This window comes from Ambystoma mexicanum, chromosome 2p (genome assembly GCF_040938575.1).
Source record: "Ambystoma mexicanum isolate Mex_15411 chromosome 2p, UKY_AmexF1_1, whole genome shotgun sequence".
Classification (NCBI taxonomy): domain Eukaryota; kingdom Metazoa; phylum Chordata; class Amphibia; order Caudata; family Ambystomatidae; genus Ambystoma; species Ambystoma mexicanum.
In genome coordinates, this window is record NC_090923.1 from 1,256,351,694 (window position 1) to 1,256,379,215 (window position 27,522).

The 27,522-nt window shown below is 48.9% G+C and overlaps 1 protein-coding gene and 1 pseudogene across 7 annotated transcripts in view; both read right to left on the bottom strand.

Moving 5' to 3' along the window:
* Nucleotides 1–27,522, bottom strand: part of PTCD1 (pentatricopeptide repeat domain 1) — a 688,818-nt gene that overhangs the window by 424,398 nt on the left and 236,898 nt on the right. The window lies entirely within an intron of this gene.
* LOC138566106 (serine/threonine-protein kinase VRK1 pseudogene) overlaps nt 14,721–27,522 on the bottom strand; it is a 37,118-nt pseudogene continuing 24,316 nt past the window's right edge.

The following is a 27,522-nucleotide window of genomic DNA, read 5'->3' on the forward strand; positions in this document are numbered from 1 at the left end:
GTATATAGTCTTTTAGGGTTTGTTCCTCGGATGGTGATAACGAGTAAACCCTTCCCTTGGGTATAGGGGCTTCTGGGAGTAAATCGATAGGGCAATCATAGGGCCTATGCGGAGGCAGGCCTTCCGCTATGACTTTATCAAAAACCATGTGGTAATCTTGGTATTCCCTAGGAATGCCTGCCATAACGGCTCCCACGGTGTGTGCTGACATATCGTCGGGTGCCGTATTGCTGATATGAGAAGAAGCCATGGCGCCGAGAATGGAAGCAGGAGATAAGTGTGACTCCGGTTCCAATAGACAGAAATGTTGGCATTCCTCTGACTCAAACTGCACTTGCCCCGTACCCCAGTTGATTAACGGGTTATGGTGCTTTAACCAGGGTATACCTAGTATGACCCCGAACTGGGGCGTGGAAATGAGGTCAAACGACAAGTTTTCCTTGTGTACACCATGAATGACCACTTCCAAGGGCGCGGTTTGGTGTTTAATCGGGCCGGATGCTAGGGATGTGCCGTCAACAGCCTGTACCTGTTCGGGACGTGTCTTTTGGATCAGGGGTAGATTCAGTCGATGTGCTAGTGCAATGTCCATAAAACAACCCGTGGCTCCGGAGTCTATTACTATTTGAACAGCGTGTATGATGTCTCTGGTGGGCTTCAATAGTGCTTGCACTGTAACGGGTCTGATAGGACCAAACGTAGGGCCCGCGGGGGTCGTGAATGGGCTCGCCGGTGCCCCCGACATCATGGGCGAGCCTTCTGAAAACCCGGCGCCTTGTTTCTCGGTCGACGGGGGCATTCATTCACATAGTGTCCGTTTAGACCACAATAGAAACAAGCGTTGTTGGCTCTTCGACGTTCACGTTCTGACTGTGTTATAGGACTGCGGATCCCGCCTATTTGCATGGGCTCAGAACCAACGGAAGAGGGAGCTGGATGGGGCTGCCCAAACGAGGATTCTACCCTTCGTTCGGATTTGCGGGCGTCCACTTGTAGAGCAAGGTCTACAAGATCTGTGAAAACAGAAGGAAGGGCAGGAACCACTGAAAGGGCGTCCTTCATAGCACTACTGAGTCCTCGGTAAAACACGATCGCCTTCTTTTCCTCAGGCCAAGAGGTTTCAGCGGCAAGTTGGTTATACCGGGTGATATACTCGATCAATGATTGTTTGCCCTGCGTAAGGTCCAGTAGTTCCAGGTCTCTTGCCTGGGCCTTGTAGCGGGTATCGAATACTTTAGCCATCTCCGTGATCAGAAGCTCGAAATCGTATAATAGGGGATGGTTGCCCTCTAAGAATGGATTAGCCCAAGTGGCCGCTATGCCTGATAAGTGTGATAAGAGAAAGGCGGCTTTCGTAACTGAATCGGGGAAGGCTTGGGGTCTACATAGGAAGTGGAGCCTGCATTGGTTTATAAAGGTGCGGTAGGACCGTGGGTCTCCCTGGAAACGTTCTGGGGCAGCAAGAGGAGAGGTGGTTGGGATTAGAACAGGGGCAGGAGCGGGAACAGGTGCGGCCTGGACTGGAGGGGTGGGATCCCTAAACTCGATGTCTGCAGGCAGGGGCTGTTGTGCGTTCTGTAGGAGGTCTAAACGGTGGTGTATGGCGGCTGTGGCTGTGGCCATGTCAGTCCTGAGGGCCGCTACGGCCTGCATTAAAGCGATCACGGGGTCCCCGGCGGAGGGATCCATACTCCGACGGCCAGAGGCTTCACAGTCTGTTATAGACTTGATGGTCGTGCAGAGTAAGGATACCTCCGTCCCCAAGTAACGCACAGGCAACACCAGTAATACTGCCTGTGCGGTCCTTGAGGCCACAGGTGAAGTAGTTCGTAGACCTGGATTCAGGAACCGCCGGAAATGGACCCCCCGATCGCTGCAAGGCAATGGGTTAAAGGTAAGCAAGGCAATGGGTTACAGGTAAGCACAGACGACCTGACAGGAATATAACAGCAGGGTATGATCCTACTTGGCTTACCTATGTGTCAAAGGTGTAACAACAGCGGGCGTTGGGGACCCCAAAAGGCGGAGGGTAGATGGCAGGTAAGCAGGCAAACAACCGCCCAGCGTGAGGTCAGAGGCCAGGAGTCCAGGAGCAAAGACGAAATCCGTAAGACAAAACCAGGGACAGTCCAAAGGTCAGACAGCAGTTTCAACAGTTCCAAGGCGTGGTATCAAGAGGCAGAGGACACGGGGAAATCCAAAAGTAGAAGGGTGGTCCGGCAACTGGTAATCCAAAGATAAACACAAGGGCAAGGCAGAGGCAGTCCGTGGTACAAAAAACGTGGTCGAGTGTATCCGTAGAGTAAGGCAAAAATGAGCGTCGCAGAATCCCGTTGGAAAACAGCTGTGAAGCGACGCTCATTGATTTCAGGACGCTTTTATCCAGCAGGACGTATCACGTGATGAGGGGCTAAACACGTGATACGGAAGCAGTGGAGAGTCACGTGACACGTGACGGGCGGATCTTCCTAAGTCCATTCAGGGCACCTCTGTAACCTGGGAGCCTCCAACGCAACTGCCAGGAGCGGGAAGGAAGGTAAGTGCCAGGTGTATGAGAAAACCCCTGGGACTGATGCCCGAATGGGCGCCTGATCGTGCGTGCACTTGTGTATATGGGTGAGCGAGTGGGATGGCAGGAGGACGAGGGTGGGGGCGTGGCCAACTCGGAAGTGCTGGTAGGTGCAGGAGTCGTAACACCTACACACGTTCTATATTAGTTGTAAGGAATGGCAATAGTTTTTTTTAGTATAGGCCTTTTTATTTTGACGAGACTCCACAAGGACCGACTTATTTTTCATTTGATGGTCGAAGCTTGCTCCCATCTTAGATTTTGGTTAGATTAGGCATTTTTCCAACCCGCATACTGTTTAAAATAAACTCTTTTGAATCGTGATCACTTGTGGCTGTCTTTACTGTTGCCACCATGAGTTCCTTACACCACTCGCATACGTACCTGCAGTTCTACATCGCTATCCTAAACTCTCTCAAGTCCTCTCTTGATAGAGCGAAAAGGGAATTCTACCTTACTGTCACTGACTCTCACTCCAACCATCCTCACGGGTCCATGGCACATTAGACACACTTGTCCTAAATCCATCTACTCCACTATTACAACTAGTAACGTAGGCGATATCTTTTTGGAAACATTTCCAAATTTAGAGGTTCTCTCCTGACCTTTCTCACACTCCCTCCTTCTACATTCCACACTCCGCCTACTCTAGCATCATCCACTTCCTCTATCTCCCACTTTAGTCACACCAATACTGAAGAAGTCCTATACCTACTGTTTAGGTCCAACCCCTCGTGTGGACCATCAGACCCACTTGCTCCTCAACTAGTCAAGCCCATTGCCTCTTAAGTGGCCTCTAACCTTGATCAAACTCTTCAATCTGTGCTTTGATTGTGCTTGCTTCCCCCTTTTTAAAATGGCCACGTCATCCTGCTTCCAAAAAAGCAAGGGGCTGAGCCGAACCCACCAGCTAACATTATCCCTGTGTCTCTCCTTCTGCACTCTCTAAAGTACTCAATGGGATGTTTTCAACTGTCTTACAAATAGACATCTGCAACCTTTGAGAACCCCTACAAGCAGGTGTCCACTCCTGTCACTCCAAGGAAACTGTTCTCATTGATGTCTGCAACTTCATTGCCTCTGCTAAGCACTCCAACCTATCCTCTATCCTAATTCTCCATTACTTTTCAACTGCCTTCAACATGGTCGGTCACGTATATCTCCTTAATACTCCCTTTCTTCTTCTACTATTAGCTGGCAACTCACCAATTCTCCATCTCCTGGAACAAAAACACCTCTCAACTCACTCCTCTAACTGTTGGTCGTCCACAAGGCTCTGTCCTGGGTCCTCTCCTCTTTACACGCTACTCCTCTGCTCTTGGGGCACTTATCTCCTCCTTTGGGTTCTCGTACCAACTCTTTGCGACGACACCCACATTTTCTTTTCTTTTCCTGAACTCTCCTCTTTCTCTATCAAAATTTCCAACTGTCTCTCTGCCATTAAAATATTGGATTGCTTTGCACTTTCTGATGTTACACCCTACCGCAACAGAGGAGCTCTTCTTCCCTGTTAAATAGTCTAATCTCTTCCCCTGCCTATCCACTTCCCACCTGACACACCGCCCTAATCCCTGCTAGAAACCTTGGCGCACCTCAGCGTCCTCCATGAACCGTCTCTACTTTCATCTCCAAAACCGCAATGACAGCTCACCTCAACCTCCTCAATATTAGGAAAATCAGGCCCCTCCTTCCTTTCAACACAACCAAGCATCTCTTAACCACTCTTGTCTTCTCTAAACTGGACTACTGTGCCAATATCCTCTTTGGTCTCCCCATCTATGCTTTTTGTCCTCTCGACAAGATCATTAACTTCGCAACCAGGACGCTCTTTGAATTCCCTCACTTTACACTGACTACCTCTTACTGTCACCAACCTGGAATGGAGGACAATGCAAAAGAGGGCCAGATTTCAATTTCTTCTCCTGGTCCACAAATCTATCCACGGTAAGGCACCACTGTATCTATCCTCAATCCAACTCTGAAAGCGTTCTTTAATGTCCACTTTCCCTCCTTGACTACTGTAAGGAAGGCATGGTATCAAACAGTAAGACAAGATACAAGTGATCACAGTTCAAGGGTGTTTACTGAACTTCAATCGGGTTTGAAAAATGCCTGTCTAATCCCAAATCTAAAGATGGGGGTAAACTACGATCAAATAATAACACAGTCCTAGTGGGGTCTTGTCAAAATAAAAGGGCCTATACTAATAAACCTATTGCTAAATCTTACTTCTTAATACAAATAGTGTGGTAAACAATCCTATGCAAAAGAAAAGTGTTCAAGAAATTATATGTCAGGATATTGAAGCCGCTGGCCTTGCTTCCCCACGTTTTCAGCACGGGACTAGGTGGCACACTCGAGCTTAGCACAGTCTCTGGCTTCTCTAGCACGAGGATTCAGTTCAAATCTCAGTATCAGGGCCTTCTATGATATGATAGTTTATTTATAAAGCGCCTATACACAATGTGTTTCAAAGCGCTTCAAGGCAAGGGAGGGAACAAGGGAAAATACAATGACATTCTTACAGGCCATGAACAGTAAGGATCTGAAATAGACTATTGTACTCGGCCTGACATTTCAGATAGTGCAAGAGCTAAGACATATATAAGGAAGGGAGGGGGAGAGTGGGAAGGAAATAGAAACAGACAGGAGACTACTGTACTAGGCCTGATGACATTTCTGGTAGAGCCAGAGAAAACAAAAGGTGAGGGAGAGGGGTGCAGAAAGGAAGGGGAGGAACAAAACAAGCGACTATCGTACTAGGCCTGATGACATTTCAGATAGTGCTGGACGGGGCTCGGGGTGTGGGGGGGGTCTGTTTGCCATTCAAAGTCTCTTACTTCAGAGGGGCTGATGCGACAAACAAACATTCAAAAGTTCCTTTCTCATGTACAACTTCTTGGGTGATTTTCGATTCACTCCGGGCCCCCCTCCACCGGGCACATACCCACTTTAGCTCAAAGCTTTCAATTGATCTCCCTCTGTCGGGCTCGGACCAAATCCATGTACTTTTCCAAACTTTCTCTACCTTCATCGAAATGTAAGACTTTCAATGGTGCGCAGGATTGGACTTGACCTGTCCCAGGACCACTTCGATTCACATTTAGTCATTCTCTTTCATTTGATCTCCGTCTGCCAGGCTCTGACCAACTTCATCTACTTGCATCACTTCTCAGCTGCATAACGTACAGAGATCTTCAATTGAGCACCCAGGCTGTGCCGGATCACACTTGTGAAAGGTATTGTAACTGGCTTTAAAGTGCCATCACTCATCAGCAATTTAATTTCATTTGCGTTTCTTATCACATGCATTTTAACAATGTTCGTTCCAGCGCTCGCCATCCATACAATGTTGCTGCTTGCAACCTTGGTTTCAACACAGACTGGTCTTGTATCGGTCTCCCCAACTCACCAGCTGTGTTGCTTTTACTGAAGCAGCTTTGTTCTTGGAGCCAAGGACAGTACCACGTCGGCTGGTGATTCTCCCCGGCTTGATTACGGACACGGAGGGCCCCGGGTACCTGCGACACACAATGCAGGATTCTTCAGCCTGGTTTCCTGGTCTTATGCTTTCTCTCAATGTTTTGTGGAAGTAACGGTTCCTTGTGAAGGGAACGTCCCTCCTTGCGACCACCATCTGTTTCACCGTCTTTCTCCTCTCGTTAAACTGCCATCTTGCAACTGCCGTTTCCTCGTGTGCTTTGCCTGGCTCAGATGTGCTCTCGTGCTCCGCCTTTTATCTGTGTCAGGAAGTGTAATGGAAGTCAGGTACGAGTGATTGTTGATAATTGCCTGACCATAGTATTGGGACATGTCAGGTACACAGCTCAGGTGTTAGTCTGCTTTTCCTTAAAGCGCGCTGTCAGTGTGAAAGTGTTGTAAAAGGGGGGGGGGGTAGAGTTTCTAAATATCCTACCGGGAAAGATGGGGTAAGGTGTTGCAGGGAAGGGGATACCACGCCTCACCATCCAGTGTCCCACTCCCCGAAGACCCCTCACTCAGGTGATCCTCCTGCACTGGATCCAAAAGCGATGGCTGTGTCCTGGCCACCTTTACGACAGATCCCCGGGGACTAGTGGGATAGACACCTTCTGGTTTCATTGTTCAAGAATAATTTTTAGTTCAAAGCTGACATTGAACATACTGCAACTTTTGTCTGTATTTCCTTTGATGCTATTCTGAATGAAAAAATACTACAAACTACATATTGAAAATGTTGCGGTGTATGTGGCATTTCTTTACATGAACCAGGCTCTAATAGGGCCAGGATGCGGGGTTGAATTTGATACAGGAAAACCCCAGTCGAAAGGTACTCCACTAACTTAGTAACTGTGTAAGGTGAAGAGTACATCCTTATTTGCAGCAATGTATCTTTATGTTAAGCAGGGAAGGGGATACCACGCCTCACCATCTGGTGTCCCACTCCCCAAAGACCCCTCACCCAGGTGATCCTCCTGCACTGGTCCACCCCCGGGAACTGGATCCAAAAGCGATGGCTGTGTCCTGGCCACCTTGACGACAGATCCCCGGGGACTAGTGGGTTAGACACCTTCTGGTTTCTCACAATACCCTTGTGGCACATCGCCTCCCTGTGCGTCCTCCCTCTTAAGCTCCTTCTCGCTTCTTCTCGCTTCTTGCACTACTTGCATGAAATGCTCTTGCCCCGGATATCTGAGAAACAGTGAAAACAGTCCACACTGGTTTTTTCAAAAAAAAAAGGAAGCCTACCTCCTCATTACCCTCTTAATCTACCTCTCATCTGCCTTCTAGCTAACATGTTTAGCTCACCTCTAACCTGCCTCTGTCCCTCACTTTCCCTGCCTCCACTCTAGCACTTCTTCCATCATGGTCATATCCCTAATGTCAAGACTTGATGGTCGTGTATATTATAAAGGCCTCCGTCCCCAAGTACCACACAGGGAGATATAAAATGACTCTCTGTGCAATCTTTGAGGCCACATATGATGGGTACTGGATCACCGGAACCACGGAACACTGGTAACCCAAAGGCCGCTGTAAGGCAAACAAGTATTTAGCAGAAACACCAATATGAAGGAGTCCACCACTACCCACACTGTGTCGAAGCCCTGTACCCGGGGTAGGTCAGTGACAAAGTCCATTGTGAGAGTGTGCCAAGGTCTCTGGGGTACTGTTAAGGGTTGAAGCAGGCCTAAAGGACGTCCCCTACGGGTCTTATACTAGGCACATACCGAACAAGTGTTCACATAGTTGTCAACATCCCGCTTCATTCAAGGCCACCAGCGCTTCAGCATAGCCATGGTTCATCTCTGACCAGGGTGTCCATTGATGCTGGCATCGTGGGACCATTCTAAAGCAAGGTTACGTATCTCAGTAGTGGGCAGAACTAACCTATTTTGCACAAAAGGTAGGCCATCGTGATACACGGGATCCCACTCTGACAAATGGTCGGGGTGTTGGGAAACCCACAGACACATAGAGGCTAACAAGGACAGTGGAGGGTTACAAAGACAAAGCACGTTCTTCCGTTCCAGTAGGATCTCGGGAAAAAATGGTAGTGAAACTCCCCCAGGGGAACGGGATAACGCATCAGCCTTCCCATGTGCTAAACCAGGTCTGTGTTTGATCTGAAAATCGTAGGCTGCAAAAAACAGGTGTCATCGAACCTGTCGACTGTTGATACATTTGAGGGAGGCCAGATCTTGCAGGTTTCGGTGATCCGTAAACACAACGATCTGGTGTTTAGCTCCTAAAAGATGGTGTCTCCATACTAGGAAGGCGTCCTTTACCGCCAAGAGTTCTTTTTCTGTGACAGTATACTGTGATTCTGTGGAAGTGAATTTGCGGGAGTGAAATGCCACGGGATGCAGACGACCAGAGGAAGGACAGGCCTGTGAGAATACAGCCCCCAAAGCAAAAGAGGAGGCATCTGCCTCCACCACGAACGGCAGTTCCGGGTCTGGATGTTGAAGGACTGGGGCTGTGGTAAAAGCAGACTTCAGAGACTCAAAGGCTCTTTGATGCTCTGCCAACCAGAGAAACGGGACATGAGGACTAGTCAAAGCTGTGAGGGGGCAATAGAGGAGAAACCATAGATGAAGCGTCTATAAAAATTGGCGAACCCGAGAAAGGATTGCAGGGTTTTTAGGTTTACGGGTACCGGCCAGTCCAGCACAGCTCGGATTTTTGAGTGGTTCATAGACAAATCCCCTGGTGTGATGTGGAACCCCAAGAATTCGACTTTGTTGATATGGAATAGACACTTTTCCGGTTTGGCAAAAAAAGAGTGTTCACGCAATCGGGAAAGCACTTCTCTAACATGTGACACATGCTCCTCCAGGGTATGTGAGAATATGAGAATGTCATCCAGATAAACGATGACGTAGATATCCTGTATATCGCTGAACACCTCATTCATATAACGTTGAAACGTGGCTGGTGCATTGCAAAGTCTGAATGGCATGACATTATACCCGAATAAACCATGTCGGGTACAAAATGCGGTTTTCCATTCATCCCCTTCACGTATACGGACTAGATTGTATGCCCCTCTGAGATCGAGTTTGAGTATATGGAGGCATGTGTCTATCGGTGTAGTAAAGGGGTGATGAGGGGAATCGGGTAGCGGTTCTTGATGGTGATTGCATTTAGGCGTCGGTAGTCCACGCACGGGCGGAGGTCTCCCTCTTTCTTCGGAACAAAGAATATTGGACTGGCTGCAGGTGACGTGGAAGGACAGATGGGGCCCAAGTGTAGTGATTTCTGGATGTATGCTTTCAAAGCCTGATCCTCAGAGTGAGAGAGTGAGTATATACGTCCACTAGGTATGGTGGAATCAGGAATGAGATCTATAGGACAGTCGTACGAACAATGTGGAGGTAGGATTTCAGCTATCCTTTGATCGAACACCTCTTGGAAGTCGTGGTAGACCACGGGAATGCCCGTAAGCAATGGCGCCTACCATATGGGAGGCCGATGCAGAACCCTCGGCTTCGTTAAACGTGAGCTGTGCTACTGCTCCTGACACTTGTGAGGGTGTTACCTGTCCTTCAGGTACTGTGAGAGTAATATTGACATACCTCGGATTCGAAATGCACCTGTCCCGTTTCCCAATTGATAAGGGGATTGTGCTTCTTTAGCCAAGGGATTCCCAGGATGAGACCGAACTGTGGCATGGAAATCACATCAAAAGATATGGTCTCTTTATGGGTATCTTGAACAACCAAGGAAGTGGTCCGTTGTCTAATAGGGACTGACGCCAGGGTAGTGCCGTCCACTACATGGACCGGTTCTGGACGTTGCTTGTTCACCAAGGGTAGGTTTAGTGACACAGCTAGTGTTATGTCAATGTAATTGCCCGTGGCCCCGGAATCAATGACAATCTTGACTGAATGTGTGACTTCTGGAACTGGATTTAGAATGGCCTGTACTACAGTGGGTCTTATACAGCCGAAAGCGGGGACTGAATCTGAGGGGGACAAAAGAGTGCTCGCTCTAGCCCCCATATCTAGGATCGAGCTTTCTGAAAAACCTGATTCTCCATTTTTGGACGGAGAGGACATTCTTTGACGAAATGCCTGTTAAGGCCACAGTAAAAACAGGCACTGGCTAACCTCCTACGTTCTCTCTGTGTGGAAGTGATAGGGCTGCGGATTCCTCCAACCTGCATAGGTTCTCCGGAGGATTCAGAAGGGGTTGTGTTGGATTGTGCACTAGAAAACCCCACTTCTACCTTTCGTTCAGCTCTTCGGGCATCTACCTGCAAGGCCAGATCCACCAGGTCAGGATATTGTGTTGGTAATGATGGGACGACCGAAAGCGCGTCTTTCATGGGGTTGCTTAGACCCCTATAGAAAACCACGGCCTTCTTGCTCTCGGGCCAAGAGGTTTCAACCGATAGCTGATTGAAACAGGTAATGTATTCTATGAGTGTGTTCTTTCCTCGACTCAAATCCAATAACTCTAGGTCTCGTGATTGGGCCTTGTGTCGGGTATCGAATACCCGGGTCATCTCTGCTACTAACAACTCAAAATCATACAAGGCTGGACTGTCATTTTCCAATAGAGGGTTAGCCCAAGTAGCAGCAATGCCCGTTAAATGGGACAAGGTGAATGCAGCCTTAGTGGTAAAGTCAGGGAAAGCTAATGGTCTACAAAGGAAGTGTAATTTACACTGATTTAGGAATGTGCGGAATTTCCTAGGGTCACCATGAAACCTCTCTGGAGCTGCCAATGGGAACGGAGTGGGAACCACCACTGGGACGTGAGGTGCAACACTAGGAGCTTTGGGTTGGGGAGCTACATCCCCGAACTCTGGATCTGCGGGTAGAGGGTGCCGGGCACTCTGTATAGAGTCAAGGCATTGGTGAATGTCCGTGGTGGCTGCTGCCATGTCAGCCCGTAGAACAGTAATTGCTTGGACTAGAGCGGCCACAGGATCACCAGCTTAGTCCTCCATAATCTAGACGACAAAGTAGGCTTCACAGTCTGTCAAGACTTGATGGTCGGGTAGATTATAAAGGCCTCCGTCCCAAGTTCCACACAGGGAGATATAAAATGACTCTCTGTGCAATCTTTGAGGCCACAGGTGATAGGTCCTGGAACGCTGGAACCACGGAACACTGGAAACCCCAAGGCCGCTGTAAGGCAAACAAGTATTTAGCACAAACACCAATATGTAACAGCTGATAATGGACAGCTGACAGTGTCAGAGAAATAGCTTACCCAAGTGTGGAAGGAGTGTCAACTCTAACCAAACTGGGACCTCAGGAGCAAAGCATGTGGTGGGCACCCTTAGTGTATGGTACGGGTGACCGCAGAAGGATAGCAATGGTAGGTCACCGCTTCGTGCTCTAATGTACCAATCACTGGAAATACCCGTAGATGTTTTGAATGGCACTCGATGGCGGAATGGAGGAAGAAGCAAGAAGCGTTGGAGCAAGTGGAGCGGCACTAGAAAATCTGTGCAGCTGACTCATAAATCCAGGTAAGTTCGAAGGAAACAACAAATCCAAGGGCTGAAGCAGAAGGAGTCCAGTTGAGCAGTCCGTGGGTCAAGGCAACAAAGAGATCTGTTCCAGAGGCACCAAAGCAGAAGGGTAAGAAAAAAGGAGTCTGTAATTCGTAGTCCGTGATAAAAAATGAGCCAGGAATCAAGGTTGTGAAGAACGCCAAACAGTGCCGGTAAGAACAGCTGTGAAGCACTGTGTGAGCGCGGAATCCTGGCTTTTATCCCGTTGTTATGGAAGCTGCGTCACGTGAGCAGCGCTTCCCTGACACGTGATCCATGGATGTATCACGTGAGTGGGCCTTCCTTGTCACGTGGCCCAGAAGTGGACGTGACTGCCGGGTATCAGGACACCTGACCCTGCCTGGCCCAATGCGCCAAGGAAGCTGCCAGTACAGGAATGGATTTCATTGTCCCAAATGATATTTCCTTGTGTGGTGATTGGTACCAGTCCATGCACGAGATAAGCGGACCCCAAGCTGCTGCTGTCCTACATGTGATCCGGAGGTGAAGATGGGTGTTCGTGCAGTAGGGACACTAGCAGGTGTAGGGATGTGATGCATGACACCTAACAAAGCTGGCCATACCACCTAACTGCACTTAAAAATGTCTAATGTTGATTGTCTTTAATCTATGAATGTTGTGAAGGCATCATGAAGCAAGACAGACAACAGATCCAAAGTTCAAATAAACTCATTGGGCCTCATTACGAGTTTGGCGGTAGCCATGGTGCTATTAGCACCATGGCTGCCTCCAAACCGGGCTCCATGACCGGGCTCCTTCAATGAGGAATAACTGGGTCATTCTAACATTGGAGATCCCAGTAATTCCTCCTTGAAGGAACCATTCCCCATTCCCATTTGAGCCCCCATAGGGCTCAATGGGGAGGGAGGTAATAACGGGCACATTACAAATGGCCCAATATTACCTCCCTCTTCCCCTCGCGGGACCCGGAAAAGACGTCTGGTTTCACCAGACGTCTGGTCCGGGTCCCGCACAGGGAACCTCGTAATCGGTGCTCACGTAATGAAGGGTGCCGGTCCCGTACCGGCACCCTTCATTACGTGAGCGCCAGGGTCATAATGAGGCCCACTGTATTTAACTTAAATGTCAGGATGGATGAAGGCCTAACTTGCCCTATTCTAAGGTGGAATTTCCCTACCTAAAGAAACTAAGGACAGTCTGAGTCAAAGAGTTCAACTTAAAAGTCTGTCTGTGTCCAACACCTATACATGTCCTCACGCCTTAAGCTAAACAATGTGCAGGGATGTCAGCAATAAAAGAAATAGTGTTCCAAACAAAGTTCTGAGCTTCTCCCAGCTGCTGGCTCACTTTGAGCTCCCCTTTTCAGGTTCAGAACAGTTCCACAAACCTCTCAGGGTTCCCTTCCCCAAGCTCAAGATAGTTCCACAAAGTCTTAAGTTCCCTTCTACAAGTTCCAGCCAGCAAGTTCAAAGTTCAAACAAAACAATTCTCTAAGGATTGGTATCCTCCCCAACCCTCTTACCAAGGGTAGTTTCTCTGGTTCAACAATACAAGGTGTACACTCTTGATTCCTCCTTTCATTTGCTTTTCATGCAGGTCCCTCTGTCTATGCGCAGTCGACAGACCACACAGTCCACCCATCACAGGTCACGCAACTGATACCAGTTTGCTTGGATACCACTCACTTGGTTATGCTGTGGACACTTTTCTGGCCCTTGCCCATACAGGTTTCCATTAAAGCTATGGTTCCTTCACCACTTGGCCTGTGTCAATACTTTTTCTCTTCACAAACCCTTCTTGGAATGTTACTTGCTTTGCCTACGCTGGTATTTCATCAACTTGCTTTGTGGTCATTTGCCACTTGCACCACGTTTCTTTTGTTTCATTCAAAACAGTCTCTCTCTTTGCGGCATTCAAAAATGCTTATTCAATCATACGTTCATATTGCTTTAATTCTGTACTGTATTCAATAATGTTTTCAGTTTGTTCAGTATTCAAAAGGGTGCATTTGGAGCTCACACACTTTACTCGCTCACTCTGATATTCATGATTAAAAGTATTCTCCCTTATGTAACTAGACTCTCTCTGGCACTTATGCTTCATTCGATTTAGGGTCCCTCAAGACATATAAACAGCCTTTCTGCATGTTCCCTTCATGTATTAGATTCTTAGCATAGAGTTCTTCCCCTCCTAGAACACCTGTTTTCCCCACTGGTGTCTGGCAGGCTCACCAGTCTTTTCAGCGTTCCTTTATCAGTTCAACACCATCCTCTTAACCAAGCTTCTGCTGGTTGTTTACTTGGGAGAACACACTTGGCAGCCCTCTCTGCGCGGTGGGAACAGTGCTCTCTGGGCAGGTTAGCGGCCCCACCATCCGAAGAGGTTGCTTCGCTTCCAGTCCTCTTTTAGCCCCTTCTGCTCTAGCCTGCCACCTTCTCCTGCTCTCCGCTCTCTCACCAAGTGTGTCAGCCTCCAGGTCGCACGCCGGAACCCTTCATGCAGCTCGCCACAGCTCCTGCTTTACACAAGCAGGTTTCCTTGTCTCCATCTCCCTCTCCCCCTTCTTGAACTGCCCACGCTCTTATACTCCTGAGGATTGTTAAGTGACCTCAGGTGTAGGCCATTAGATTCAAGTGCCTGACCATAGTAAATGGGACATGCCTCATCTTTACAATACTCTGCAGGCCTCTTCCTCGTCCCAGTACCATAGTGTGTTAAATGATGGAAAATGTGGGGAAATGTGTTACAGTAGCCCATAAAGGCTGGGGGAGGGTTAGGCTGGTCTTCATAAGGGAAAGGGGGATACCATGTCTCTCCTGTGGATATCCTCTCCCCAAGGACCCTCCACCCAGGTCATCCTCCCTCGCTTCTCTGCTGTCCGGATCCAAAAGCTATGGCCTTTCCCTGGCCACCTGCGTAGAGGATCCAAGGGTAGTAGGTGTTCAGGATACCATTAGGGTTCTCACATAGTACACCAATGTATTGTCCCCAGTGACAGCGACTGTTCCACTTACTCCCCTCCACAACCTGGCCAAAATGTCACTCAAACTTACCCCATTCTTTTGTTTTCATTAATTAAAGTTTTAATTTTCAGAAATAAGTACAGCCTTTTCAGAACAACATGTAAATAAAACCAACACATTTAAAACAGAAAGAACACGCCATGCAATATATGTGCCCATTTACTGAGACTTTTGCCTCTTCCCCTTGATGGCTTTCCTCTCCCTCTAGCAGCAGAAGCAGTAGCACCTGCGCTACCTCTCGCAGGGGATTTCTTTGGCGCTGTGGTAGCTTTTATCTTTGCTGGACCTGGGGAATCAACTGCCTCTGGATCTGAATATTCCTCAGATTTCTTTGATTTTTTCTTTGGTTCTTTTTTTTCAGGGGGGAAACCCCATTTGTTACTGAAGTGAAGTTCAGTCTCCCATCGTCTTTGCTCCTCTTTGCTTTGAGTCCTTTCATGAGCAGATCTCGCAAGTGCTAAGAGGGAGGTCTTTCAGCATCCGCTAGTTTATTCACAGCCTCCATATACTTGACAATTTCATCAAGCTTTTTGCCAGGAAAACACGTGTCCATCAACTCCAAAATATTCTCATGATATCTTATTTTACAGTCTCGTACATAATTTGGATCTTTTTGATTGTCTCCCCAGGGTAACTGACCACAGAGCCAAAGGATCATAAAATAACCAAGTATTTCCAGATCGCCACGACGTGAAGAAGCTACGCCCTTATGAGCATCAATGCTTGTATATTCAATCATTCCATCATGGCACTTTCTGGGGTCCTCCTTGTATTCTTGTGCACTCCTTCAGGACAATACTGGTAGGCCGAACCATAGTCGACCAAAAATACCTGATCAGGGTTTTTGTAATGCAAAAGAAGATTTGAAGCCTTAATGTCGCCATGTACATACTCATTCTCATGGATATACTCCAGGATATCAAGCAGTCTCAAACCCAATTGCAACACAGTCGTGTGGGTAAACACCTTCCCATTTTCCTCATAAATCTTTTGAAGATCTTTTCCAAACCTGTCCATTACCATGAAGCAGTGTCTGCTTCCATTTTTATCATGAAGTCCAGATACTCAGTATTTAGGCACACACAGTTATTTTAGCTTATTAGCCACTGTCCACTTCTTAATTTCATCTGGTTTAGCAACTCGCATGTAGAACTTCAATTCGGTGAAAAGAGGTCCATTATCACTTGGTTCCACTTTTACAACATAGGGAGCATCGTGACCAACTGGCTTGGATAAATTGTTGTCGGCAAGATAGAGGCATCCGAAGCCACCATGTCCCACAGGTACTCCCAATTTCCACTGCTTTTTTGCTTCATCATTCAGCACTTCTCCAGGGACAAATTCTTCATCTAGCTTTCTCTTTGCAGGAGCTCTTTTTTTTTACAGCTGTAACAGACTTTTTTGGCAGCTTTGGCTGGCGACTTTTTCAAAGCTGACGCACATGTTTTACAAAGCATTTTTACTGCAATGTCAGTAATGGACCTGGAAAAGCAGCACCAAGACAAACCAGGAAGTGTATAAGCCCACTGCTTCCGACTAAATCTGATGATATATCTATTGTACATCCTTTTCGATCAAAAGAGCATTGATCTTCCCTTCATATAAATAAAATAAATAAATTGTCTTTCAACATGAACCAAGGCGACAAGCTTGGAAATTGAGTGGGTGGGGGGCGCGGAGGGGGGTGGAGGGAAGCCGGCCCTCTGTGTTCCCCTCTGTGACAGAATGTCCACTGATCCAGGAGGAGAAGGAGCCTCTTCACAATGTTCCTGAGATCTGTGAAACAAAACTTGGCACACCACAAGTATCAGCCTGCACATTCTCATGGCTTGAACCTCCTCAATGTCCTGTGGATTAGTCAAAATGGAGGCAAAGCATAAAGAGATCTCCTCCAAAGAGATTTCATGCTGTACTGCTGAGAACCTGGGATGCTGCCCAGAAGAGAGGCAATCCCCAGACATTTGGTGTTCTGGCTGGTCACAAACATCCACCAAGCAGAGCCCCACCTCAAGAAAAGATCCTGTGTCACAAGAGGATGGAACACCCATTTATCGTTCAAGGACTCCAGTTTGCGGAGGGAGAAAGGCCTGGATGCACATTTCTTGACTTCTAACCCATTTCCACAGCTTCACGGCCAGTAGAGCAAGCTGAGAAGATGTGGTACTCCCTCCCCCTGTTTGATCACAGAGACAATGGGTTTGGTGCAGTTGGTCCCCACTTGTACTACCCTTGACAAAAGGAAGGAAAGACTTGACATTATTGAACATTACCAGTAGGTCCAAGATATTTATGTGGAGCCAATACGCCTGCTTTGTTAAAAGACCATGTGTGCTGCAAGTTGCTCCTCCCAGCCAAGGAGAGAAGAGTTTGCTGTGACAATTGCTGAGTGGGAAAGCTATTCGGAGAGAACTTCTTTGAGAAGGTTACAGATAGTGCTCCACTAGAGCAAGTACACCCTATATAACTGTGGGGCCACGATCACAGCCTACTGAGGGTGGAACGTCTGAACCAAGTATAAGGTTCAATGCAGTGCCGTATGTCTCATTTTCAACCTGGTGTGAGGCACTAAGTGAACACAGGAGTCGATGGGTCCCATATGCAACTAGAACCACCAAATCATGACTAATTGCTGGCTCAAAGTTTTTGAACGTTTTGAGAGAGGACTGTCATGATGCCTACCCCCGGGGACCCAGACCAGGTCCATCAACCCCGGAAGCAGGCATCAAGTTATTTTGAGCAAGCCCAAAAACCCCTGCTAGGGGCTGTTTGGGTGCGGTCCTGGCGCCTATGGCGCCAGGCTCATATGGAGAGTCAGTCCTGGCGCCATAGAAGCCAGGCTCATAGAGTAGAACTTACCTGATGCAGACCATGCTGCAAGCTTACCTGATGCAGACCATGCTGCAAGCGCTCCAAGCCAAATGAGGCTTGGAAGGGACTATTTTACCTAGGGACTATTTTTTTACTCGTGCGGGGCTGGGGAGGAATACTTACCTGGGACTACTTTGGAGGCTATTTAAACCACGCCCGAAGAGCAGCACACGCTTCGCGTTATTCTGCATCCAGCAGCGTAACGCTCAACGTGCCTCCAAGTCTGCATCCAGTCTTCTGCCACACCCGCCTCGAGTTTGGAGCTCCTAGAAAAAGGGAGAAAGAAGAAGAAAAGGTTAGAACAAGAGCAATACCTTTGATCCTTACCTGAATTCCCGATCCATCGCGCCTTCGAGCTGGAAGAAAGAAGTTATTTTATGCGTGTCCCCTCGCCTGCTGCAGCGCCGTGCTGAACTCACCGGCCTTCGCAGCATCTTCACATTCCACCGCATCCTCCTGCATGTTCCCGCCGCATTCCGGCATCTAAGGAGTAGACAAGAACAGCAAGGTGAGCCAAGGGAATACACAGAGGAATATTAGTTACCCCCCCATAGACTTAGCTGATTTTACCACCGAGGGTACTATTCCTCTTCACGGGTCGGCGCAGCTTCCACTGCATCTTCGCCGAACCCCGGCCCCTAAGGGGAAACAAAAGAACAGCAAGGTGAAACAAAGGGACTATCAAGGGGAACCCTCCCACCACAATAGACTTACCTGATTTTACCGCCAGAGGTATTATTCCCCGAGACTTCATACTTTCTCTGAGCGCCTGAATAAGGGAGAAAGCAACAGGTTACATATTGACATTATTTATCGAACTGTGTTGGAAATACAAATCCTTACCAGAATATTACCATTTGCCACGAGGAACTCTTCACTAGGGTCAAGCTACAATCTGCAAGGAATCGGACAAGAGTGAAAGTCAGGCATTCGAACTCTTACGAACTACATACTTTTCAGAGTCAATATTGTTCTGGAACTCACCAATTCCTTTGAGCCAGTGGAGCAACTGGTTATCAACACGCCCCTGCACTCAATGCAGGATGGAGAGCTCATCTTTTCAAACCATCAGGTGAGACTATAAGGAGGGGACATCAAAGGTGATCCGTGGGGAGAACAGCCGGGGTGGGGGTATTTACACTCAACTCCACGGGTGGTTAATTCCCTTTCTCCATTTGCAGAAGAATATTCCTACGGGCCAAGCAAACAAAGCTAGGTGGGCCAGTCCAGTCCGTCATCTCGGCCCTACGCGTCACATTGGTGGAGACCGCAGCTGTCCAGTTCAGATCGACGCCTCTGTGGGAGCCAGGTGAGCGTAACAGGACTAGGGAATGAAACTGGAGAAGTTGGTGAAAAGTGGCAAAGGGAGGCATAGGCAGCAGGAAGCCGTACCCAACTACTGAGAGGACCCACTTGTCCGATGATACTGCATTCCAGAACTCCAGGTAGAGAGACGTTCTCCCCACTACCCCACTGGAGTAGAATGGGAATGGCCAGTCCATCAATGCTTAGGCTTATTGCACTTGCAGTTGTCGAGGAGCTCTGGAAGAAGCACTAGCGTGATTTCCTGTGCAGTTTGAGGTGTTGTGAGGTCGAGCAGTATACCCATCTGGCTAGGTGCTCTTAAAACGCTCTAAAGCCTCTGAATGATCTGTGCCTAGGCTTCGATGCTCTCAGTCGGAAAGGGCTCCTGAGTGGGTTTAGAGAACTCTGTCAAAGACATGGCCATCTGTGTAATTGTCATTTTCTTAAGGAGCTCTTCATCCATGTACGAACGGAAAAGATCCGAGACCTCAAAGGGAAGGTCCAAGATCTAGTCTTGTACATCAGAATTAAACATGGTAGCCTAAATACATTCAAAACTGCACACATCCACCCCAAACAACATATCCCTGCCAGATGTGTCAATATAGTCGGTAGGCAATGGAATGGAAGCAGGTCCTGTGCCACCTGTCTCACCTCCACCAAGCCTGCACTAAAGACCTGCTTCTCAGGGGAGGGGAGGAAACTGTTGCGACAGATCCTTCCACAATCTCTGGTTGGCCGCTGAAAGAAGAGCAGTGGCATTAACTTGTCTAAAGTGGAGCAATGTTGTGGTAAAATGTCTTGCCAATTCTGTCCAGCTGTTTATTGTCCTTACTAAGGACAGAAGGAACTGAGCCAGTCAAACCTTTAAATGGAGAATGGCTGCTGACAAAACCAAAGAGGGCTGGGGTCAGGCAAGTGGCAACTGCAATCCATTCTACCTTTGACCATGGTAGAAGAGTGGGGCCTCTGCCATAGCTTTAGGGCTTCAACAGTCATATTCCTTTGGACTAGCAATTCAGACTTTGCAGCTGCCCTTCAAGACAAAACTTCCAAAAGGTCCCGAGGCGCAGCAGGGGGACCTCAGGAATGAGACTTTCAAGCAACTTCAAACAGCGACAAATTAATTTGTGAATGGACCAGGCTGAGCAGGGGAGCTCTTCTTCCAAATTGCCCTGGACATCGCCTCCCCCCATTCCTATGCCCAGGTATGAGGGGGCTAGGAGGATTTGTTGGGCGCAAGACCATGGTCAATGCTGGTGAGGAACGACTGAGGTGACAGCAAATGCTGAGCTACCGGGGGAGCAGATTGGAAGGGACCACCGGGGAAGCTGGGTACTTCGACAGAACAAGTTGAGCCAGAATGCCCCACCCAATCCATAGCAGTGGGAGGCTGAGGCAAAAGTGCCCTAATATTGCCCATGCAATATCTCCTCATAGTTGGGGTCTGAATAAGGATCTGAAATATAACAAAAAGCCTTTCCCCCAGATAGAGGAGCCAGAGGAGAAGTTTGGGTCCAGGATGCAGAAGACAATGGCCCTCATTACGACCCTGGCGGAAAGTAACTGACCTGACCGCTATAGCGTAAATAGCGTTTCCGCCATTGCACGATGGAGTAAAGTGCGGCTAATTCTGACCCATCGGGCACGAGCATTACGCCATGGCGGAAGTGCAAAGTCCGCGATGGCGGAAATGTCCCCGAAACGCCCCTCACCCCCGTCGTACGGCGCCCTAGGTGCAATTCCGCCACCCATCATAGCGGTCACCGTAATGAGCGGTAATCCCAAAATACGGTGACCGTAAATATACGGAAACGGAAGTAAAAACATGGGGCCGGAACGGGAAACAGCACGCCGTACACCTATAAAATCAGAATCCCAACACAACCATCAAAAATCCGACCCTGAGACACATCCCAAACCATTAGCCACCCTAGTTAAAACAATCAAAATGGGAAAAGTTGCTAAAAAAGCGTGCGACCGCAAGCGGCAGGTCCACTTCTCCCATGAGGAACTCACCGTGCTCACAGAGACCCTCCAGGAGAATGCTGCCGTCGTCTTCTCGACGCAAATGACCAGGACGGCACTTGCGAACAAGAAGGCCATATGGGCCCTGGTGGCACAGCGGGTAAGTGCGGTGGGGACCGCACCCCGCACCCCACAGCAATGCAGAAAGCGATGGGACGACTTGCGGATACGCGTACGGAGCATACTATCAGCCAACCGTAACATTGCCACAGCTACCGGGGGAGGATCGGAATCACCCATCAAGTTGACCCCCTGGGAAGAAATCTGTGCCTCCACCATTGGAATGGAGAGTATAGAGGGAGTCGGAGGGATGGAGAAAGGAGTGCAGACATCCGAAGAATCAGGTAGGTGGGCCAAATAAAACAATGCTAAATCCACAATGTCCAATCATGTGAAGTACCATGTGTCCACATAGTGCAACAGAAACACATGTCCAGGAGAACGGCCACATACATTGGCCTGATAGCGCACTTTAAAACTCACATCAAATACATTAACAATCAAAAATCCTAAAAACACCCTCTACACGTGCAGCATGCACACCCTAACTGCAGGCTGCAAAACAACTGCATCCTCAATCCACACAAAAATGAAACCACCTCCAAGGCCCTGACCCAAATCACCCTCAGGTACCACCCCAATGCATGTGATACATTGCCATTCCAATTTCCACAGACCCATAAATAACGCTCGCCCTCCTTTACTCCACCACAGGGTCCGATTCAAACGACGAGCTTCAGGACACCCCTACCAGCACACCTGCAAAGAGGGCCAAGACCAACGGCCAAAGACCCTCCACCTCAGCTGCACGGATCAAGACACGGCAGCAGCACAAATCAAGTGGCAGCACACAGGAGGGGACTTCAACAGGCACCCCAGCAGCCAGCATGCCCACACCAGCAGCACCACAGGTCCCCCCAATGGATGCCACAGAAGGCACTGCTTCTGATGGCAGCAGCACCATAGTTGACACTGCATTAATGCCAGCATGCTCCGACACAGACAACGGTGCTGTCGATGTAGGACCCATCCATGACCTGTCTCAATCCCCCTGTTTGTTTCATCCCGTACACCATGAGGATACCACGCAGGGGCACCCACAAGACGACGACTGGCCATCCCCCACAAGCCCTGTGGCAAGGCAACATGAGGTGATCAACCCCTCTGTGACACCACCGCAAATGGGCATGGCCCAGCAGAGGCAACAGTCCCTCGACCAGGTGATCGTGCAACAGCAGCTACTGGCCACGCTCCTCAAGGAGCATGCTGATGAATGTGGGGCTTCTAAGGCAGCCATAGAAACATCTACTGAGACACTTAGGGCACAAATGGAGCGAAGTACAGAGACACTAAGGGTACAAATGGAGAGAAGCACCGAGAGCCTGAGGGGGGAACTGCATGCGACGTCCAAAGACGTATGTGGTGAACTTGCCGCTGTGCGCCGTGTGCTCACTGAGCTCTCACAAACCCTTAGGGACATGCATGGACGTGAGCAGGCCGAGACATCATCCGTTGCAAGTTCCGTCCAGGGCAGCCCCCAACGTAGATCTGGGAGGAACCTGCGCTCCACAGGCAGGGGTGCCCCTGATACCCGGAGAGGGGGCTTGCAATAGCGTCTGCCCACTGACAATGAGCATCTTTGGACACTGGTGTTCGGGGGGGAGGTAGGAGGGTGGAGGGGGGCTGTTGGGCTTACTTGGGTGGCGGGTCGATGGGGTGTGTGATATAATTTCACATATGCTATAAACATTACATAATCATCCAATGAGATGTGTGGACATTGATCTTTGTGTACGAGGCCTTTGTGGGCGTACAGTCCACATTGTGCATGTTCCAGACACACACAGTGCCACAAGTCCCGTGTCCATGCATCAGCCACCAGGCGTGAGTGCTAGAAGCATGAATCTATGATATTCTGACGAATTTCACGGGCCTCCTGTGCCTCGCGGACTCCTTGAGGTGCTGCCACATCCCCAGCCTCATCATGACCATCTTCAGGTGCTTGCAGTTCTGCGTCAGGGGGCATGGGCACATTTCTACGTACGCACATGTTGTGTAGCATGACACATGCCATGACTATCTTTGCAACCTTCTCATGGCGGTACAGGAGTGCCCCGCCAGACCTGCTGAGGCAGCGGAAACGAGCCTTCAGTAGGCCGAATGCCTGTTCTATGACTACACGGGTACGTGAGTGGGCATGGTTGTAGTCCTCCTCATGCTGGTTCTGTGGGTTCCGGAGTGGTGTAAGGAGCCATCTCTTCAGTGGATACCCGGCATCACCTGTATGTGGACAATAAAGGATGTTTGTGGAATGACATTGCTAGGTACGCATCCCCCCCCCCTTCCTGCCAGGTCATTGCCGCATCACATACCCCACATTATCATGCATGGAATGAGACTCACCGAGTAGCCAGGATCTGTTCCCTGCGTGTCGCTCCATGTAGCGTGGTATTGTAGAGTTCCTCAAGACCATAGAATCATGGGTTGATCCAGGAAATCGGGCACAACAATGTGTAAAGATCCTGTTGAGTCACACACCATTTGTACATTAAGAGAATGATATTGTTTCCGGTTGCGGTACTGGACCTCCATGGCATGTGGGACAACCAATTCCACATGGGTGCAGTCGATGGCACCAATGCAACCCGGTATGCCGGCAAGTGCATGGAATCCCACTTTTGTGTTTGTAATCTCCAGCTCTGAGCGTGGTAAAGAGATGTAGTCGTCTGCGTGCTTCAGGAGGGCATCGAGCACTTGCAATAGTGTCCGTGAGAACAGAGGCTGTGAAATGCCATGCCACTGTCCGACTGTGTGCTGGTAGGTGCCTGTGGCCAGGAAGTGGAGTACAGACACCACCTTCAGTAGGGGTGGGATGGCGGTTGGGCTATCTATCATGCTGACAAGGTCAGCGTGTGTCATGTCCACAATGGCGGTTATGGTGTCCCGGTCCAAACGGTAGAGGGTGTGGATCTGCTCAGCAGTGAGGTTGAACGGATGAGCTCGGAGGCGTGGGATTGCGGGCTGCCTGCGTGGTGGTAGTGGCTGTGCTGGTGGGCCTTTCTGGCCCTGCCTTGCCCTCCTCCTCCTCCTGCGTCTCCTCTGTGCGGCCGGTTGTTGTAGTAGTTGGTGTTCGTCTTCTTCTTGAAGTTGGAGTACTTGCAGTGCTATCAGGTCCCCCAGGGCCAACATCGCTAGTCCTGCCGGTAGCATTTTGGAGTGGGTGTGGTTGTGGGAGGGGGTTGGGTGTGCAATTTATGTGTTTTCAGGCTGTGTAGCCTCCACCTGTGGTGATTCATTCCACCTGTGCCAGCTACAATCCCCTTTGGGCGAGCACTGTACCGAGGTTCACCGACGGGCGGGGCGTCCCATTTGTGAGTGAAGCCAGTTGCCATTTTCACACACTGCCGCACTACATGGATGAATTTGTGATTTCAAGCGGTCACAGATGCCTGTTCGATGTGATGTTGCAAATGAGGAATTCGAAGGACAGCGCTTTCGGTTTTCAGCTAGCGGCGAGGAGACGCCCACAGGTCTGACTGCAAATATAACGTTCAATTGTTTAATGTCCTTGGGACAGGGGCCATGGCGAGAATGCAATGATTGATATGAATAGTATGGGATGCGCAATAGCGTAGTGCACGATAAGGCAGGACGTTCCCAAATACATGTTACTTCACAACACTAGAATTCCGGCCTGGAGCACAGTGGATTTTGCAGACTGCATTACGCACAGACCCAATGGAAATTTCAAATGTTATGTGAGTAAATAATCAGGCGTTTTTATACCGGGATGAGGGAATGATGTATGGATGCATGGACAGATGATTTAATTGAGAGTTTGCCATGTACATGGCTTTTTGGAATCTATCCCCTTCCCCTGCGCTATGTGATGCAGAGCTGCCATAGTGGGACCATCGTCTATCTGCCCTTGTTGAACCCTCCCTGTCTCGACGCGCCTTCCAACACTTGTGTCTATGCACGTTACTAATCCCATCTAATGGATTCTGTTTTAACAGACGCATGCACACAAACACTCGTTTGTAATAGTGTTTTCACCTCGATTTATATTGTTATGATTGGCAAGTGATTTTTGGGTGGAAATAATCCTTTTGAGTGGGCTAGCATGCACATGGCTGTAGATTTAGTGTGATCATTGAAGTGAGTAATACTAATGAAGTTCTGATGCCCATACTATTCTTTTTCATTTCATTTGGGTGACAGGTATCTCCTCCCCTTTTGCCGCTGCCATCTGTATGCCACTCCTGCAGATGGCTTTTACTCCCGACACCTGCTGCTTCGAGTTAATCAGTGGAGCACCATTACGATCTTATGGGACGATCGCCAATGGGCCACATGCCCTTACGCAGTACTAGTGGCTAGGAGCAACATATCAACCTTTCAGCTGGACTAGTGCCTACCTAATGGGACGGCCCTGCGGTTCTAGGCGCTTCCATGTTGCCTTTTTGAACGTGAATGTAGCCCCTGTGTACCATGAAGGAACAGGGCGTCACACAAGGAGTAGCTGGTCATTTATTGCGGATGCAGCCCACAGTAATGAAAATATTTTGGGGTTTATGACCTAATAGCTGTATGGGCTTGGTGAATTTGATGTGCATTAAAATTTTATTCTGATATTAACCGTGTAGCGTTATTCTTTGCAAATAATGTAGCATATTCCTATTTGTGGAGCGATGTATTGTGAGTAGATCTGCATTGGGTTCCGGCTTCTGAGTATAGTTGCGTGGTACTGTACTGGCCGCGTTTGCCTACGAAGCCCAGTAAGGTCAGGGATAGGGGCTGCCATTATGACTGTTTTAATGATGTCATGCTCAGGGGCGGGGGATTAGCTTTTGTGTAACAGATGCCGGTCAGCCAGGTGGATTGGTGGAATGATGTGATTATCAGAAAATGGCTGGTCACAGGTGCCTGTGTTTGCGTGCGTTTCTTGGAGGGAGACTGAGGTCATGTCCATTGGAATAGCTTCTGTATTCGTGCCATCTGTGCCCTGCAGCTCCCATTGGCCCCTCTTGAGATGAGCCTGGCTGCTCAGTCACTCTGCCAACTTGTGTGGTACATGCTTATGCTGATGGTTGGTTTGTTTACTGGCATGAGTACAGGGCTGGTGCAGTCTCCCTCAGGATACTGCTTTGAATGTTGCCTTACACTGGTGTCAAGCGATGGGGGCCTGTTGTTGTTTTGTCTCATATTTCAGTTCATTTTGCTGTACTTGAACCTTCACATGCCTGTGCTGCATCAGTACGGCAATGGTGACATGCCAAATATGGATGGCCACTCACAAGGCACTTGGAGCCCCTACATTCATTTGTTCGTTGGCATGCATGGGTGACTTGTACATTTCACTGGTTGCATTGTGTAACTTCATTGCACCTACGAGGAGTTGTGCATTGTGGGCAGGGAGTGGTGTACAGGCACTCAGTAGGGCCATTTACGGTTGGTTCACGATGCCGTAATTCTCACCATGGCGGAATGGTACTTTCCGCCATGCTTGATGGCGTTAAGTAAATGTCCGCTGGGGTCAGAATTCGCGTACCGTTGCGCCATGGTGGTAATTACGGTTTTGCATGGCGCGCGTGCGCGTACTTGGTGCAGTTAGCGTTGGCGTTCACTACGGTGTCGCTAATGGCATCATACTTTACGGTGACGGGTCATAATCGCACCGAGCGGTATTCGATGGCGGTATTACATTTCCGCTATCGTTTTTCGATTTCCGCCAGGGTCGTAATGAGGGCCAATGTAATTGTTTATTAGTAAAGTGCTTATACACAGGTGAAATGCTTAAAAGCGCTTCAAGGCGGGAAGGGAACAAGGGAATACAGACATCATTCTTAGGCCTTGAAGTTTCCGAATGATCTAACAAAAAATAAGTAGCATACTAGGCCAGAGGCATTTCTACTAGTGCAAGTGCATGAAGGAAGGAATGAGAGAAAGGGGGCGGGGGAGAAGGAAAAGAGCATACAATCAGTAAACTACCGTACTATGCCTAACGACTTGTCGGATAGTGCAAGTGCAAGACAAAGAGTGGGGAGAGAAGGTGGGAAGAAGGAAAAGCTCATACAGAACAAAAAACTACCGTACTAGGCCTGGAAGCAGCAGGGCCCACTCACGCCATACACAATGGATAATAGTACCCAATTAGCAAGGAGGAGCAGGTCAAGCATCTGTTGGAGTGACATGTGCTTAGGCACTGACCAATTAGCTGTTGGAGTTAAAGGATCCCTGCTGAATGCTGGGGCAATAGGAGACACAGATGACACTCCAGAGAGCCACAGGAGTTCCTTAGTCAGGAGGGCAGTTCACGAGATTGGCTCCATTAAGTGGCCCTTTGGCATGCTGTCGAAAGCAATTTCCTTTATTACCCTGACACGAGCCAGGGGTCTCAACCAGGGCTGTACCATTGAGGTGGATATCACAAAGTGCAGCATCAAGGGACTATCTGTGTCACCGCCAGATAAAAGCAATAGCTTAACACCTTTTTGGAGGAGGGGGGCCCAATAATTTAGCCCTTTGTTTAGCCCCCCCTTAGGAGGAGGTCCGAGCTGCCACCCGGTCTACGCATCTGAACAGGGTTCTTGGATCCAAGTCCAGAGTTACTCCCTAAACAGGGATTCACTGGCATGACCCCAGCCAAACCCCTGGAAGGGAAGCCTTGAGTTGGCCCCACTTGTGGTACCTCAGTGTTGTACCCAGTTTTAGCCCTAAGCCAGGGAATCACAGAGTCTCATCCAGCATGTGAAGAA